Source organism: Erinaceus europaeus, chromosome 4 (genome assembly GCF_950295315.1).
Source record: "Erinaceus europaeus chromosome 4, mEriEur2.1, whole genome shotgun sequence".
NCBI lineage: Eukaryota > Metazoa > Chordata > Mammalia > Eulipotyphla > Erinaceidae > Erinaceus > Erinaceus europaeus.
Genome location: NC_080165.1, coordinates 25,786,138 through 25,801,630, shown reverse-complemented (window position 1 = coordinate 25,801,630; position 15,493 = coordinate 25,786,138). Strand labels below are relative to the sequence as shown.

The 15,493-nt window shown below is 42.5% G+C and overlaps 1 protein-coding gene across 4 annotated transcripts in view; it reads left to right on the top strand.

Annotated features, from left to right (window-relative positions):
• The window catches only part of TCF20 (transcription factor 20), a 177,406-nt gene that overhangs the window by 70,455 nt on the left and 91,458 nt on the right, over positions 1–15,493 (top strand). The window lies entirely within an intron of this gene.

Below are 15,493 nucleotides of genomic sequence, written 5' to 3'. Positions count from 1 at the left end.
ATTAGGTGACTCGGGTAACTGCTGTAAAATGGATGGAATTTTCGAGCCGTTATCTACCAGGCAGATCTCTGGGTGATAATTGGACCCTGATGTTAACAGCCTCAGTGAAGAGTTGTATAAAAACATCTTCCAGGGGTGGCAGCTTGGTGGAGTGGGAAACTGCACTCAAGTCCGGACGGGCCTGGGAGTGAGAGACCAGAACTAGGCTTGCAGCCCTGCCGCCAAATGAAGTGTAAGCCGGGCCGAGTTAGCGACCCACTCTGGACTCTTGGTTTCCTCCTCTGCTAAGGGAAGGAGGACTTCCTTCCAGGTCAATCTTGAGGAGGGCTTGGGCTGGTCTTGTTGTCTCTCCTGTTTTCGTGCTTTCATTTCAGCCACCAGCAACTTTGCAGAGAAAGGCAGGCTGCACCTTACCTCTGGCTTTTAGTTGCCAGCCTCTTTCAGCAACAGAGCATTAAAACCTGCTCAGGACGGTCTTTTCCTACATGCCACATACTCTGTTTTTGAGAAAGCAGTTTCTGTCCTTTGCTGCAAAGGCCTTGTTTTTTTTTTTTTTGTTTGTTTTTTTTTAAATCTTTGTGTGAGGAAGAGTTATCTGGAAGATTTCAGAGAATGTTCGATTACTTAAAACTGGATACCTTAACTTTGTGTCTGTAGGTGCTGGTGTCGGGTTCCAAGATTAAAAAAAATTTTATTAGTGAATTAATATTGATTTATAAAATTAGAAGGTAACGGGTATGATTACACATCTTTCCCACCACTAGAGTTCTGTGTCCCCATTCCTTCCATTGGGAACTGCATTAGCTTTCCCCAGACCACAGATATAGGCTATTATTTCTATAACTATAGCTGTATTTTCATATATTTGCCCATTTCTTCTATGGTCCTGCCTTCTCTTCCTTTTTAAGTCACACCTACTACTTCTGAGTGTCTTCACCCCCCATCCTCCTTTCGCTTCTGTAATTCCACCAGGAATTTCAGAGTTCTCTGGTCATTTTCCCCTCTGGGAGTATGGACCAAAATTCTTTTGGAGGTGCAGAAGGTGGAAGGTCTGGCTTCTGTAATTGCTTTTCCGCTGGACATGGGCGTTGGCAGGTTGGGGTTTCCAAGATCTTAATAAGCAGGGGGATTGTGGAGATAACTTATTTAAGGTTCTTTCAAGTGATATTTGAAATTCCATCTTCAGTATTCTCAGAGTAGGGATCAAGTGAAATTTTATGTCTCCTGTGAAATGGTGTGCTAGTGGAATTAACTACCACCTCAGGGTGCACTAATTATTTGCATCCCCAATTTATTCTTTAATGGTAGGCAAATGCTTCCTCTCAGATGCTGAAGAACCCCAATTAGTTTCACTGATTTTTATGGTGTGTGAGGGCCTTAGGCCATGCTTTTGACTAGTGAGTCCTTCTAGACCAGTCTAAGAAGTTGGTCTTATCTTAAATTCCTAGTACCCTGGTGCTTGAAGGACATGGGTTTACTTTTTTCCCTTCTCCCCCAATTTTTTTTTTCAGATTGCCTTTTAACTTAGTTTGTACAAACAGTATCAAAAAGAGTTTTAGTATTGGGAGGTGTGCTCATAATGTTGACGTTGGAGAGAGATTGGTAGGATTTTTCTTGTGTGTTAACATCAGGCAGTCACCGTAGATACTTTTACACAGCAATGCAGATGATTTTTTTTAAATTTTAATTTCCGAAAGCAAACCATTTATGTTGGTATTTGAATTAAGATCTTGTGCTTGGTGTAAAACTGTTCTTTTAGTGAGAGAACAAGAATAAGACACTATAATAGCATTTATGATTGTGTGTGTTTGTGTTTCTGTTTGGTCTTTTTTGTTTTTATGTGGATAGATCTCAGGGTTTCACAGATGAAAGTCATGTACTTTACTGCTGAGCCACCTCCCTGAGCTCCCTGGTATGGAATTTGAAAAAAACCTAGATACTTAAATTATAAGCAGAGCATGTATGTGTGTTATAACATGAAGAAAAATTATACTTCATTTTTAAATTGTATTTGTTTTACTTTAATGAGAAAGATACAGAGAAGAAAGTGGAGACCAGAGCATTCATTGCTCAGCTCTGGCTTATGGAGGTAGTGGTGGTGTGTATGTTTGGTGTGGGGGCTGGGCGGGGGGGGGGGGGGGGTTTGAACCTGGGACTTTGGAGCCTCGGGCATGAAAGTCATTTTATTTAACTAACTTTTTGCTATCTTCCTCACCCAGTTATACAAATTCTACTCAGGGGTGTGTGGTGTGTGTTTTAAAACAGTAGAATGGAATTGAGATCACATCTGTTTAGACCAAAGAATTAAGAGTTGAACTTTCTATAAGTTACAAACTTTTATATGTTTAGAAAAAGATGCTGATTTTTTTTTAAAGGTCAGTATGTTAGGTTCTATCTAAGGTATTTTAACTTGTCTTAAAAAATCTACCCCGGGAGTTGGGCGGTAGCGCAGCGGGTGACGCAAAGCTCAAGGACTGGCATAAGGATCCTGGTTCCAGCCCCTGGCTCCCCACCTGTAGGGGATTTGCTTCACAAGCGGTGAAGCAGGTCTGCAGATGTCTTTCTCTCTCTTCCCCTCCTCTCTCCAGTTCTCTCTGTCCTATATAATGACGACGACATCAATAACAAAAACAACAATGGCAACAAAAGGGAAAATAAATAAATATGAAAAAATTTTTAAAAATTAAAAAAAAAATGATAAAAAAATCCACCCCACTATCTGAAGCCGAATCAGCTCCTTTTTTCCTGGGAGGCCACAGAGCTGATAAGGGTCAGGGCTTGGGCACTACCCCTTCCACAGCCTAGGTCCTTTCTGGGTCACCTCTTGCTCAAGGCATAACACCAGCTGTAAGAAGGGTCTTGGGGGTCCATGTTTCCTGCTGTCCATTCTCACTTTCTAAAATTATAAAGAATTTGAAATCTGGACTCTGGCAAAATACTGGAATTCATTATTATTATTATTATTTGTGATTGCTGTGTGACTAGTGAACCCTAGAGTTTTCTAAGTTTTCACTTTCTACTTACCTGGCCAATTTTGCTGAGACACTTGAGATTTAATCTGAACAATGTTTCTTTCATGCCCAAATCTGCCATCCTATCTTTTTTCACTTTTTATTTGTGACTAATGGTGCAGTGTAAGATTGTAGGAGTACAGTGTGTAGCTCCACACCACACCCTCCACCAGTTTCATGTCCCCCTTCCCACCTCTCAAAGGTAGCATAGTCACTATAGTTCTCACCAAGTCTTAGAAACTGTTGCCTCCCCTCCCTTTTTTCTTTTTATGATTTTGTATATGAGCTAAAACCATTTAAAATACTTACGGGGAGGGGGAAGAATCCGCATCACTCTGGTGTATGGGATGCTGGGAATCAAACTCAGGGCTTTATGCTTGAGAGTCTTGTACATACCTGCTGTGCTGCCTTCCAGCCCCTGAACTGAAAAACTTAAATCAGCTTAAAGAGTGATAAACTATGTAAAGGGACTATATCTCTGGTCCCATGTGTGTTAAGTGCTTTATAGTGTACAGGAATCACAATATCTGGTGACTATTCTCAGTTTGACTGGAAGTACACTGTAAAGTAGTTAGGGGTATACTTGTGGCTGGCTATCTGAGGCTTCATTCTGGGGACATTAAAGAGAAAGCATTAGCTGCTTGCACTGTGTACTTAAAAGTCTTCCTATAGGAAAAAATGGAAGTTTGTTGGAATACTTGAATGCCAGCTGGATTGGAATGTGGTTTCCATCTTTTCTTTTGACACCCACTCTTGAGAAATGACTACCGCCCTAAATTTATGTATGCTTAAATTTTCGTTACAGACACTTATAGGCATTGTCCTAAGCATGAGAGATGCATTGGTGGGCAGTACCTGCTCTTGAAGTAGACTGTAGACGGTAGCTAGAATGTCAGGTGGTGATGAAGGCTAAGCAAGGACTGGAAAGGTAATATGGTGGTGACGGGGGAATGCAGCTTCAGAGCGGTCATGACATATCTGTGGGGCAAGTGAAAATGGCATTAACCATGTAAATAGTTTGCTTTAGCCCATGTTGTCTGAGAAGTTTATCCAAAGAACAGAAGTAGGTTGGTTGACATTCCCTATTTCTATCCAAAGCTTTGTGAATGAGATCTGACAATGTAAGAAGGGTCATTACTAACACTGTATAAAGGATAAAAAGGAATATTATCTGTGTGTGTGTATTGTTGTTGTTGTTGTTGTCTTGAGAAGTTACAGACATTTGTCACAATACTGGTGAGTGCTAGGTGTTACTAGAAACACCCTTTAGTTGTGGTTGGGCTGTAGCACACCTTATCGTGCATAAGGACCTGGGTTTGTGCTGCAGGTCTCTCACTCTCCCCAGCACTTCCTCTTAAACTTCTTGGATATCTCTATTAAAAAAAAAAAGGAAAGAGAAAGAAGCATCCTTTAGTTGCTTTAGATTTCTTTATTGGGGAGTTGCATTGGAGTGCCACATTGTGCTTTGTTAAAGCTTCAAAGAAATCAGCAAATATTCCAGGTTATGCAGAGCACTTTGCTGTATTGTTCACATGGAGCTCAGGTGGAGGCCGTTGAGGAAAGCAGGGCTAGCTCAAAGTGGAGGAGGAATACCTTGCAGGCAGGCTTCCTTCACCCTATAACCCAGAGGGTCTTTCCCAGCCAGCCAGTTAACATCCTGCAGAGCCTGACCCACCTCTGTTAATATTCTCAGGTAATAAAATTACATAGAGAACAGAAAGAGACCAGAGATTGTGTAGTCTGAACTTTTGGCTTTACCGCTGAGGAAGGATGCAGAGAAGGTGGTGACGTGTCCTGTTACACAGCCTTATTCTGAGAGTCAGACTAGGACCCTGTTCTTTAACCCATAATCATTCATTTCACCACGCCCCATGTACCAACTGACCAGAGGATTGAATGATGGTTAAATTTAAATTACTCTTGAGTGAAAAGATGAAGGAAGTCTCAAGATACTAATGTATTTACTAAAGAAAAAATTCACATAGTTCTAGTCTTAGGAAATCATTTATTATAAGAGAAACTACAGAGCACTGCTCAGCTCTGGCATAAGGTGATGTTGGGAATTGAGCCTGCATCTTCTGGGGCTTCAGGCATTCAAGTTCTGTGTTGTAACAGACAGAGCTATCTCCTTGGCCCTATATTGTTCTTGTGTGAACAGCAGCAACAACAAAAACATTTTGTCACTATTACTTTTCACAAAGCTGTGATATTTTGGTCTTTGCTGGCTTCTCTCATCCTAATAATATCTTTATTCAGAATGCCTGACATTAAGAAGTTGTTTGCCATGTTCAGTATTAGTTAAGTTAAAACATTTTTTTTTTTTTTTTTTTTACCAGAGCACTGCTCAGCTCTGGCTTATGGTGGTGTAGGGGCTTGAACCTGGGATTTTGGAGCCTCAGGCATGAGAGTCTCTTTGCATAACCATTATGCTATCTACCCTGTCCCCCCCAAAAAAAACTTTAAATGTAGAAAGAATTTGTGATATGTCACTGCTTGGAATTTAAGAGTTGTCCTTGTTTTATCGTTGTAGCTATTGATGACATTGTTGTTGGATAGGGCAGAGAGAAATGGAGACAGGAGGGGAAGACAGAGAGGGGGAGAGAAAGACAGACACCTGCAGACCTGCTTCACTGCTTGTGAAGCGACTCCCCTGCAGGTGGGGAGCTGGGGGCTGGAACCGGGATCCTTACCCTGGTCCTTGCGCTTCACGCCACGTGCCCTTAACCTGCTGTGCTACCGCCCAACTGCCGGAATTTAAAAGAGTTAAGACTTTTATCAGTCCTAAGTTTTTTCACCTCCAGACCCCAATTTCAGGGAAGGCCCAATTTCTTTTCTACTTTCAGAAGAGCCCTAACTAAGTGTGATGCTTTACTTTGGGAGCTGGAGATTATTCACTGTGCCTGGAGGAGCAGGGGCTTCCTGGACATGGCTTCTTACTTTGTGCTATGGTGGGTCGCTTACCTGAGGGCCACGTTTGCATCCCTTTGGCAGTAATGCGAGCCACAAAGTTCACGTCAGGGGCACTTTGTGGAAGGAGCACATGTGACCACACTGTGGCTCAGTCACTTGCTGACAGTGATTTTGGATGTTTTCCTTAGGCCATAACTTCCTTATCAGTAAAATGGAGGTAAACTTCCTGCATATCCCTTTCAAAAAAAATAATAATACATGTGTATGTATTTTATTTTTACGTACTAAAATATGTAATGGCGTGTCCTACTTAGGGGTGATCCACAGTAAATGGCAGCTATCCATTAAACAAGTGCTTCCCACTCTGCTGTGTACCACATGACTAGTAGCTGTTTCCTGTCCATCTTCTTTTTTTTAAAGATATTTATTTATTTATTCCCTTTTGTTGCCCTTGTATTATTGTTGTAGTTATTACTGCTATTGATGTCGTTGTTGTTGGATAGGACAGAGAGAAATGGAGAGAGGAGGGGAAGACAGAGGGGGAGAGAAAGATAGACACCTGCAGAGCTGCTTCATCGCCTGTGAAGCGACTCCCCTGCAGGTGGGGAGCCGGGGGCTCAAACGGGGATCCTTCCGCTGGTCCTTGTGCTTAGCGCCACCTGCGCTTAACCCACTGCACTACTGCCCAACTCCCCCTGTCCATCTTCTTGATTTTTGCACTCAAATATCTGTTAGAAGGACTGGTCCGGGAGGTGGCGCAGTGATAAGGCTTTGGACTTTGAAGCACGGGGTCCTGAGTTCAATCCCCGGCAGCACATATGTCACAGTGATGTCTGGTTCTTTCTCTGTCCTCCTATCTTTCTCATTAATAAGTAAATAAATAATTAAATAAAGTCTTTAAAAATATATATTAAAAAAGAAGAGAAGGACAGTTAAATAGGGTTATATCAAAAGTGCTTTGGAAGGGGGAGTACAAGTGCTGTACACGTAACCTGGCTGAAAAGGTCCCAACAAACTTCTCAAAGGAGGACTGTTAGCATCCTCATTCACTCGCTTGCCTCAGCTGTCTCTTTCTACCTTTGTAGCTTGCTCCTGCCCTTCTTATCACTCTCTGGATCCTCTATCTGATCTATCAAGTCAGATCCCTCTTTTGCTCTTAACCACCCCCACCGCATCCAACACATTTCTCCACCATCAGTCACTTGCAGAATGTGGTTTGAAGCTTTGCTTTACCACCACTACCTTCTGAGCCACCATCACCTTTGAGAACATTAGGATTCTTTTTAACCTGCTTTCCCCATTTCTGCCCCTACCTGCTTCTGTTTGTCTTTGCCTGGTGCCCTCAAGAGGTATCTACTTTGGGCCAGGAAGATAGTTTAATAGTTATGCAAAAGATGTCTTGCCTCAGGCTCACTTTACCCTAAGTCAGGGCTGAGCAGGGCTCTGGTTAAAAGGGAAAAGAGAAAGTAAAGAAAAAAAAAAAGAAAAGAATTATTTGACTTGAGAAGTTGTACACTGTACTTTAAACCCTTACCTCCCCCCCCCCAATAAAATGATTAAAAAAAAGTTTCCTGGCTTTTTCACCACTTAAAAATCTTTGATTTCCCTTAGCACTTGGAAGAAAATTCAGACTCCTCCCACTGCTCAGAAGACCCCCTCCCTTCCTGAATTCCCTGGTAGCCACCCACCTGGCTGTTCCTCCTTAAGTATTTGATTGTCATCTTCTTGCTATTTTCAACTTTCAGTCTCCAGAAAGTTGCAAGTCCCCAAGGACTTCTTTATATGCTATTTCCTCTACCCATAAGACACTGGCCAGCTCGGCCTTTTCGATCAGGGCTGCTTGGAGCGCACATATATCATGTGCAAAGGCCTGGAGTCAAGCCCCAGTTTCTCACCAGGGTGGAAAAGCTTCCCTGGTGGTGGAGCAGTTCTGCTGGTGTCCCTCTTTTCTGTCTCTCACCCTCCATCAAATAAAAAGGAAGAAAAAAAAATTCAGGTGCTATGGACTGAGTCATCATGCAGGCATTGAGCCCCAGTGATAACCTTCATGACAAACAGGTATTTGTTGACTGGATAAGTAGGAGACGGATAACAAAGGTGAGGTAAAGGGGAAAGGTGTCCTTGGAATAATATACAAAATCAAAGAGAGAGGGATTTGGAAAGAAATGTTTGAAGAACCAATACAATGTGAGTTTGTGGCATAGATGAAGTTATCTTGATGCAAAACCCCAGGAGCCAGGCTAGAAGTGCGATGAGAGTGTAAAATGATGCAACCACTTTGGGAAGCTACTTGGAAGATTCTTTAAAAGGTGAACATTGTTTACCCCATGACCGAGCAGTTCGACTTCAAGATTAAAATAGCATGTTCATAGGTAAGCCTTGTATAATGTTCAGGACATTAGGATGCTTCATACTCAGCCCCTAGTAGGCTTTACAGTTTCAGACAAACTCCTAGCCTACCTCCAGTGGCGAGAGGGTCAGGGCAAAACTATGGAATGCCAGCATTTTGAGACTACAGGGTGGCATTTAAAGAGCAGAAAGAATACAACCAGAAAGTGTTCAAGTCAGGTGAGAGCCAGTATTATTGGTAAATGTCTTTGGGGAAGGAAGGAGTAACCAGTCAAGTTGTGGTACATCTGGAGTCAAAGAAAATTTGACTATTAAAGGAAAGTGAAAATTAGCTGCAGGGAGAAATCTTTGGTCTAGAGAGGCCATTTTAAAGAACCTTGAGCATGTGTCAGGAAACGGGAAGGACCTGCACCTGCCTGGGATAGAGAGGGAGGAGTGTTGGCTGAGCACCTTCCTGGAGCATTTTCAGTGCTCAGTTTGAGTCACATGGTTGTCTTTGGGAGTATAGTGAGAACAGCCCCACCCAGGGGGAAAGCAGAGGTGTAAAAGTAAGGAGCACTTTTCTGTACATCTTGTAAAAGTCTACCTTGACAGAGAGTAGCTGTGTTACGTGGAGAGAATTGAAAGCTTAAAAAAGAAAAGATTTGTACAAACTACTCTAACTGTGACAAAGAGTTGGAACTGACTAAGAACAAAAATTTGGGGGGGAGAAATAAAAAGTAGGTGTGTGCTTTCTACCCTCTGGAAATTTAGAGAAACTGGTCAGTTCTTTGTCATCCTTTTCTGGTTTTGGTTTCTAGTAATTTGCACTCAGCTTTTCCTGCCTAGAGTCTGACAATTCCACTTCTTTCCAATAAAACTGTTACTTTCTTTTTTCTTTCTTTCTTTTTTTTTTTTTTTAAGCAGAGCACTGATCAGCTCTGGCTTATGTTGGTGCAAGTGATTGAACCTGTGACTTCGGGGCCTCCGTCATGACAGTCTGTTTGCATAAACATTATGCTACCCACACCTGTTACTTTGATTCATTAGACAGTAACTCGGGAAATTAACCAGGACTTAGGTCTACTCACTATGCAGTGAGTGTGTCAGAGCAGCACTGGAAGGTTAAATGATCATGTTCTTTGGAGCTGGCCTGCCCCAGGGGTCCTAACATAGGGCAGTAAAGATAAGAGCCATTCTGTTTATTCTGGTTCTCATCACCCCTCTCCCCATTACTGTTAGGTATCTATGTAAGATTTTTGCTGGGGTGGGGGGGAGCTGCAATATGTTTTCTGGCGCCATGTTCTAGATTTTAAGGTCCTTGCAGTCAAGGCTGTGTTTTGTTTTGTTTTATAACCCTGGCATCTGGCATGCTGCCTGTGTGTGCCTTCAGAGCGAATGCTCTTTTTGCCTCTGAGCCTCTGCTCTGGAAGGCCCTATCTTCCTCCTCTATACTTCTCCACATTTTGCAACTAGAGTATCACATATTACATAATGTGTCTATTTCACCACAGGGCTGTATGGTAAGCTCCATGCTTTATTAATCTGTATGGTCTCCTTCACACATTAACTATAAAAGTAGTGTTAAATTTGGATTCATTTTTCTAAACTTGGAAAGCATTCGTAAAAACTGAAATGGTTAATGAGTGGGGAAAATATTTTAGAGAACATACTAGCCAAAGACTTGAGTTACCTTAGGCTGCTAAAGAACTCTGAGTATTAAGATAACGAGGGTCTTAGGGTGTGGTGAAGTAATGCCAACTGTTCTCAACTCTGAGAGCAAAGTCGACAGCATATCATCGAGTCAGACCTTAGTGTTAGTGAATTAGGTGAGCAAACTAAAGAACTCCCTGCCTATAAAGATCACAGATTTCTCCTGGAGTGCTTTAGAGCAATGGAATAGACCCATTTGTTTTTAGTAATTCTTATTCCTCAGCTGTGGTATGGAGAACATGCCCTCAGGATTCCAGCCAAATGACTCCTTTGAACTCACTGTGCATAGTCAGTGTAAATGAACCTGAACAGATTCATTCATAGGTGATTGTGTATTAATGAACAGACATAAAAAGTACACATTACCACGTGACATTGAATTACAAGCCCCCCCTCCCCGCCTAGGCATAATGGAATCATCTTTCAGTTGTAGAAGTCTTTGCAGAAGTAGATTTAAGCTCTAATTTAAATAGGGAAAATTTTAGTTGAAGTAAAGGATAGGGAGCATGCATCATTTATTAAATGTCTCACTTTGAGAAAAACGTAAAATTTTTGCTGCGTTGACTAGTAAAGTGTTAAAAGCTCACTCCTAAAGATAAGGGACACAGACCAGTGAAACCAATGAAAATGAAATGTGTCAGAGAAAATACAAGAAAAAAGTTGTGGGTTTTTTTTTTTTTTCAAATCTGAAGATTGCTACGTATATACCATGTTAGACATAAGGAATGTAAAAGTTAAACAACTTTCCCCAGAGTTCAGTGTTTGTGGGAGAGTCAAGACATGGAAAATTAACATCTATAAAATACTATACAGAAGTTCCATAAGGTAATAATAGTGCTGTAGTCAGAATTCTTGGAGAACAAGGAAAAGAATCTTTGTTCCTAAATATGGGAAGAAAGGCAGGGATAGAGGAGTGGCCATGGGAACAGGAGCTGGAAGGGGAGGTACCAGAAGAGACAGTCCGGTGAGTGAGTGGGGAAAGGGTATTTCAAGGTTAGGTACTTCAAGAACCAAGATAGGTGGCCCAGTAAGCAAGGTGACCTCTAATAGGGGACCTGTCTTCATCCTCCTTCAGCAACAGTGAAAAACTCTCAACAGTAAGGGGTCGGGCAGTGGTGCAGCAGGTTAAGCACACATGGCATGAATTGTAAGGACCTGCACAAGGATCCCAGTTCGAGCCCCTGGCTCCCCATCTGCAGGAGGGTTACTTCACTGGCATTGAAGCAGGTCTGCAGGTGTCCATCTTTCTCTCCCCCTGTCTTCCCCATCTCTATCCATTTCTCTCTGTCCTATCAAACAACAATAATAATAACCACAGCAATGATAAAACAACAACGGCAACAAAAGGGAAAAAAAAAAAAAGCTTCCAGGAGCAGTGGATTTGTGGTGCAGGCACCAAGCCCCAGCAAAAACCCTGGAGACAAATAAATTAATTAATTAAATGTCTCAACAGTACATTAAAAAAAAAAAACAACTGAATCCCAGTTTTCCACAGGGACAAGAGTCCCCTGGGAGTCAAAATTGTTTTTTCTTTTTCTTCCTTTTTCTCTTTTTAGAGAGAGAATGAAAAAGACCATAGCACATTTCTTTAGTAGAATGGGGCCAGGCTTGAACCTGCAACACCACCAAAGTATGTGCTATTCAAATGAGCTGTGTTTGCCATCCTGGGACAGAATTCTTCTTGAAGAAATAACAGCTGAGAATTTTGCCAGACTGAAGAAGACAGTCTTGTGAAGAAAATTGTTTTGATTTCAAGGAGAGGCAGAGAGGAAAGAAATGGAGGGCTGCTGAGAGTCGGCTGGTGGTGCAGCAGGTTAAGCTCATGTGGTGCAAAGGACTGGCGGAAGGATCCCCGTTTGAGCCCCCGGCTCCCCACCTGATGGGGAGTCACTTTACAAGCGGTGAAGCAGGTCTGCAGGTGTCTATCTTTCTCTCCCCCTCTCTGTCTTCCCCTCCTCTCTCCATTTCTCTCTGTCCTATCCAACAACAACGACATCAATAACCACAACAATGTTAAACAACAAGGGCAATAAAAGGGAAAATAAATTAAAAAAATAAAGAGAAATGAAGGGCTGGGGTCAGGTGGTAGCGTAGCAGGTTAAGCGCACATGGCGTAAAGCTCAAGGACCACCGTAAGGATCCCTGTTTAAGCCCCTAGAGGCAGGTCTACAGGTGTCTTTCTCCCTGTCTTCCCCTCCTCTCTCCATTTCTCTGTCCTATCCAACAACAACAGCAACAACAGTGGGGAAAAATGACCTCCAGGAGCAGTGGATCTGTAGTGCAGACACCGAGCCAACAGTAACCCTGGAGGCAAAAATAAATAAATCTTTGCATTTTCATTTTATGATTTTCCCATGGTGAGAGCCTTAATCTACATGAAGAAGAGCTGTAAAAGGTAGCAATTGGTTGAAATAAAATGGATTTACAGGAAATTTTGGTATTGACTCATTTTGATTCTAAAACAGGCAAGAGTAGTTTATCAAAAAACAAAATAAGTAATACTAAAGACTGGGCCTACGAGGTGGTTCAAGTCTTAAAGTATACAACTTAACCTACCACCAACCCTGGGTTCTGTCTCCCAACACCATATGAGAGCACCAGGGCCATCACTAATGGAATTCAGTGAATGATGGACGGTGCTTGGATCTCTGTTCTCTGTCTCTTCCTCTAGCAGTGTGTGTGTGTGTGTGTGTGTGTGTGTGTGTGTGTGTGTACACGTGTGTATGTACATGCACACATGCCAGCCAGGAGGCTCTACTGTATTATTCATCTCCAGGCCCTGGGTTCATTTCCTGGCACTAGAGAGATAGGGAGGGAGGGAGGTCCGCAGGCGGGCAGGGAGAGAGAGAGGGAAGGAGAAGAGAAAGAAATTTATACAAGTAATAGATTCCAGATGCCAGGCATTATTTTAAATACTTGACCCTTTTTTGTGTTTTGGCAAAGAAAATAGATTTATTTAGAAGAGGCATGCACGCAGTGGCCTGGGAGGTGGTACAGTGGATAAAGCGTTATTCTCAAGCATGAGGTCCTGAGTTCAATCCCTGGTAGCACATGTACCAGAGTGATGTCTTGTTCTTTCTCTCTCCTCCTATCTTCCTCATTTAATAAATAAATAAAAATATTTAAAAAAAAAAAAAAAGAAGCATGCACTAAAGGCAGAAAGGGCTTGATCTTTGGAAATGAGAAAAAGCCTGATTCCAAGTTCTGCAAAGGGTAGAAAATGTAGTTAGCAAAGGAAAAAGATATAAAGATTTGAGTATTAGGAAAGTTATTCAAAAAGGATAGTACACCTTCAGGAAAGGGAGGGTGGGCAAGAAGTAAGTCTGTCTACTTGATACATTAACCTGCTTAATTTTTTTAAAAGATTTTATTTATTTATTAGAAATATAAGAGGAGAGAGAAAGAGCCAGACATCACTCTGGCACATGTGCTGCCTGGGATTGAACTCCAGGCCTCACGCTTGAGAGTCCAAAGCTTTACCACTGTGCCACCTCCCGGACCACAACCTGCTTAATTCTTATGAAGATTCATCACATGAAGAAAGTGAATAGCAGACTTGGCTTAGGTACTCAGCTAGAAATTAGGAGAGCCAGATTTGGAATAGGGCATCCTGACTGTGAATTTACTGCCTGTTTGCTTTATTGAACTTCAACTTTCTGAGGATTCCAATTTCTCAATTAAAAAAAAAAATCACATTTGCTTTCAAAATCAGAATGCTAAGTTTTGAGATTACAGCAGAAAATTTTTGAGAGTCGTCTCTGGGGCTTCATTGCTGTAGACTGACTTTCAGACAGAGTGAGGGAAAGGGGAAGAATAACTAGAGCAGCCAGGCTTCCTTCAGTGCTGTGGGACTGGGCTGGAACCTGAGTCATAGCTTGGCTACATGGCAGGCCATCCAAGTGAGCTACTTTGCCAGTCTCCACAGATAGCTTTTTTTTTTCCCCCCTCTCAGAAGTCTTTTTATATAAGATTACATTTGCTGATGCTTGTGGGTTTTCATATACCTCTATTTAAGATATATGTAAACTCTGAAAATGTTATTTTTTAAAAAAGAAATTTTTATATTTATTTTCCCTTTTGTTGTGTTTGTTGTTTTTCATTGTTGTACTTATTGTTGTTATTGATGTCGTTAGATAGGACAGAGAAGTGGAGAGAGGAGGGGAAGACGGGGGGGGGGGAGAAAGACAGACACCTGCAGACCTGCTTCACTGCCTGTGAAGCGACTCCCCTGCAGGTGGGGAGCTGGGGGCTCGAACTGGCGTCCTCACGCTGGTCCTTGTGCTTCATGCCACGTGCGCTTAACCCGCTGCGCTACCGCCCGACTCCCTGAAAATGTTATTTCCAAATGCACCACTCTGGCAAATATAGTGCTAGAGTTTGAACTGGGGCCTCGTGTACAAATTTAAGCTCTACCTGCTGGATCACCTCCCCTGTAGATAATGTACTTGAAGCGAGTTGAAGTAGCTCCTGCCCCCCCCCCCCCGAGTTACATAATTAAGTTATTAGGTAGGAGGAGAGAGAACCAGAGAGCATTGTTCTGGCACATGTGATACATGTGATGCTGGGGATTGAACTCAGAACCTCAAGCTTGTGAGTCTACTACTGCACCACCTCCCAGACTTGAAATTGGCTTTTTTTTCCCCAGGGTTATTGCTGGGTATGGGGGCCTGCACTATGAATCCACTGCTCCTGGAGGCTACTTTTTCACATTTTGTTGCCCTTGTTGTTATTGTTGCCATTGCTGTTTTTGTTGTTGGAGAGGACAGAGAGAAATTGAGAGGGGGCAAAGACAGGGGGAGAGAAAGACACCTGCAGGCCTGCTTCACCACCTATGAAGTGGCTCCCCTTCCCCTGCCCTCACAGGTGAAGAGCTTGGGGCTCGAACTGGGATCCTTACTCCAGCCCTTGCTCTTGGCACCATGTGCGCTTAACCCTCTGCGCTATCCCCAGCCCCCTAGAAATTAGCTTTTACCTGATATTTATGGAATCTTTTCCTCTGCAGCCCATCTGTAGCTACTGCAGAAGCTTACTCAGTGATTCATTAGGAAATGTAGGAGCCCCAAAATGATAATTTCTCTCATACTGTAATCACAGCACTATGTAGAAACCCTAGGCATATCAGATTTTATAGATACATTAGTAGATGCTGTGAGTTCTTAAAGAGGGGTAGACAGATGTTTCCCCTGCTTTAGTTCATTCTAAATGAATCATTTGGGAATAGGAAAGTGGGAGACTTTGTCACTTTTGAATTTTTTAAATTTTTATTTATTGGAGACAGCCAGAAATCTGTATGGTCGGGAGAAGTGGAGAGGGGTAGAGAAAGAGACTCAACACTCACAAAGCTTTACCCTTGGGGGGGGGGGGGCTTGAACCCAGGTCTTTGCAAGTTGTTCCGTTTGCTCAACATATGCTACCACTCAGCCCCAGAGCTTTTGTCATTGTACGCAAAGTTCACCCGACTTTTGTCTGTTTCTCCACAAAACAGTGCAGACTGCCACAGAAACTGCCTCCTTCACCTTGGCACTGGCTGC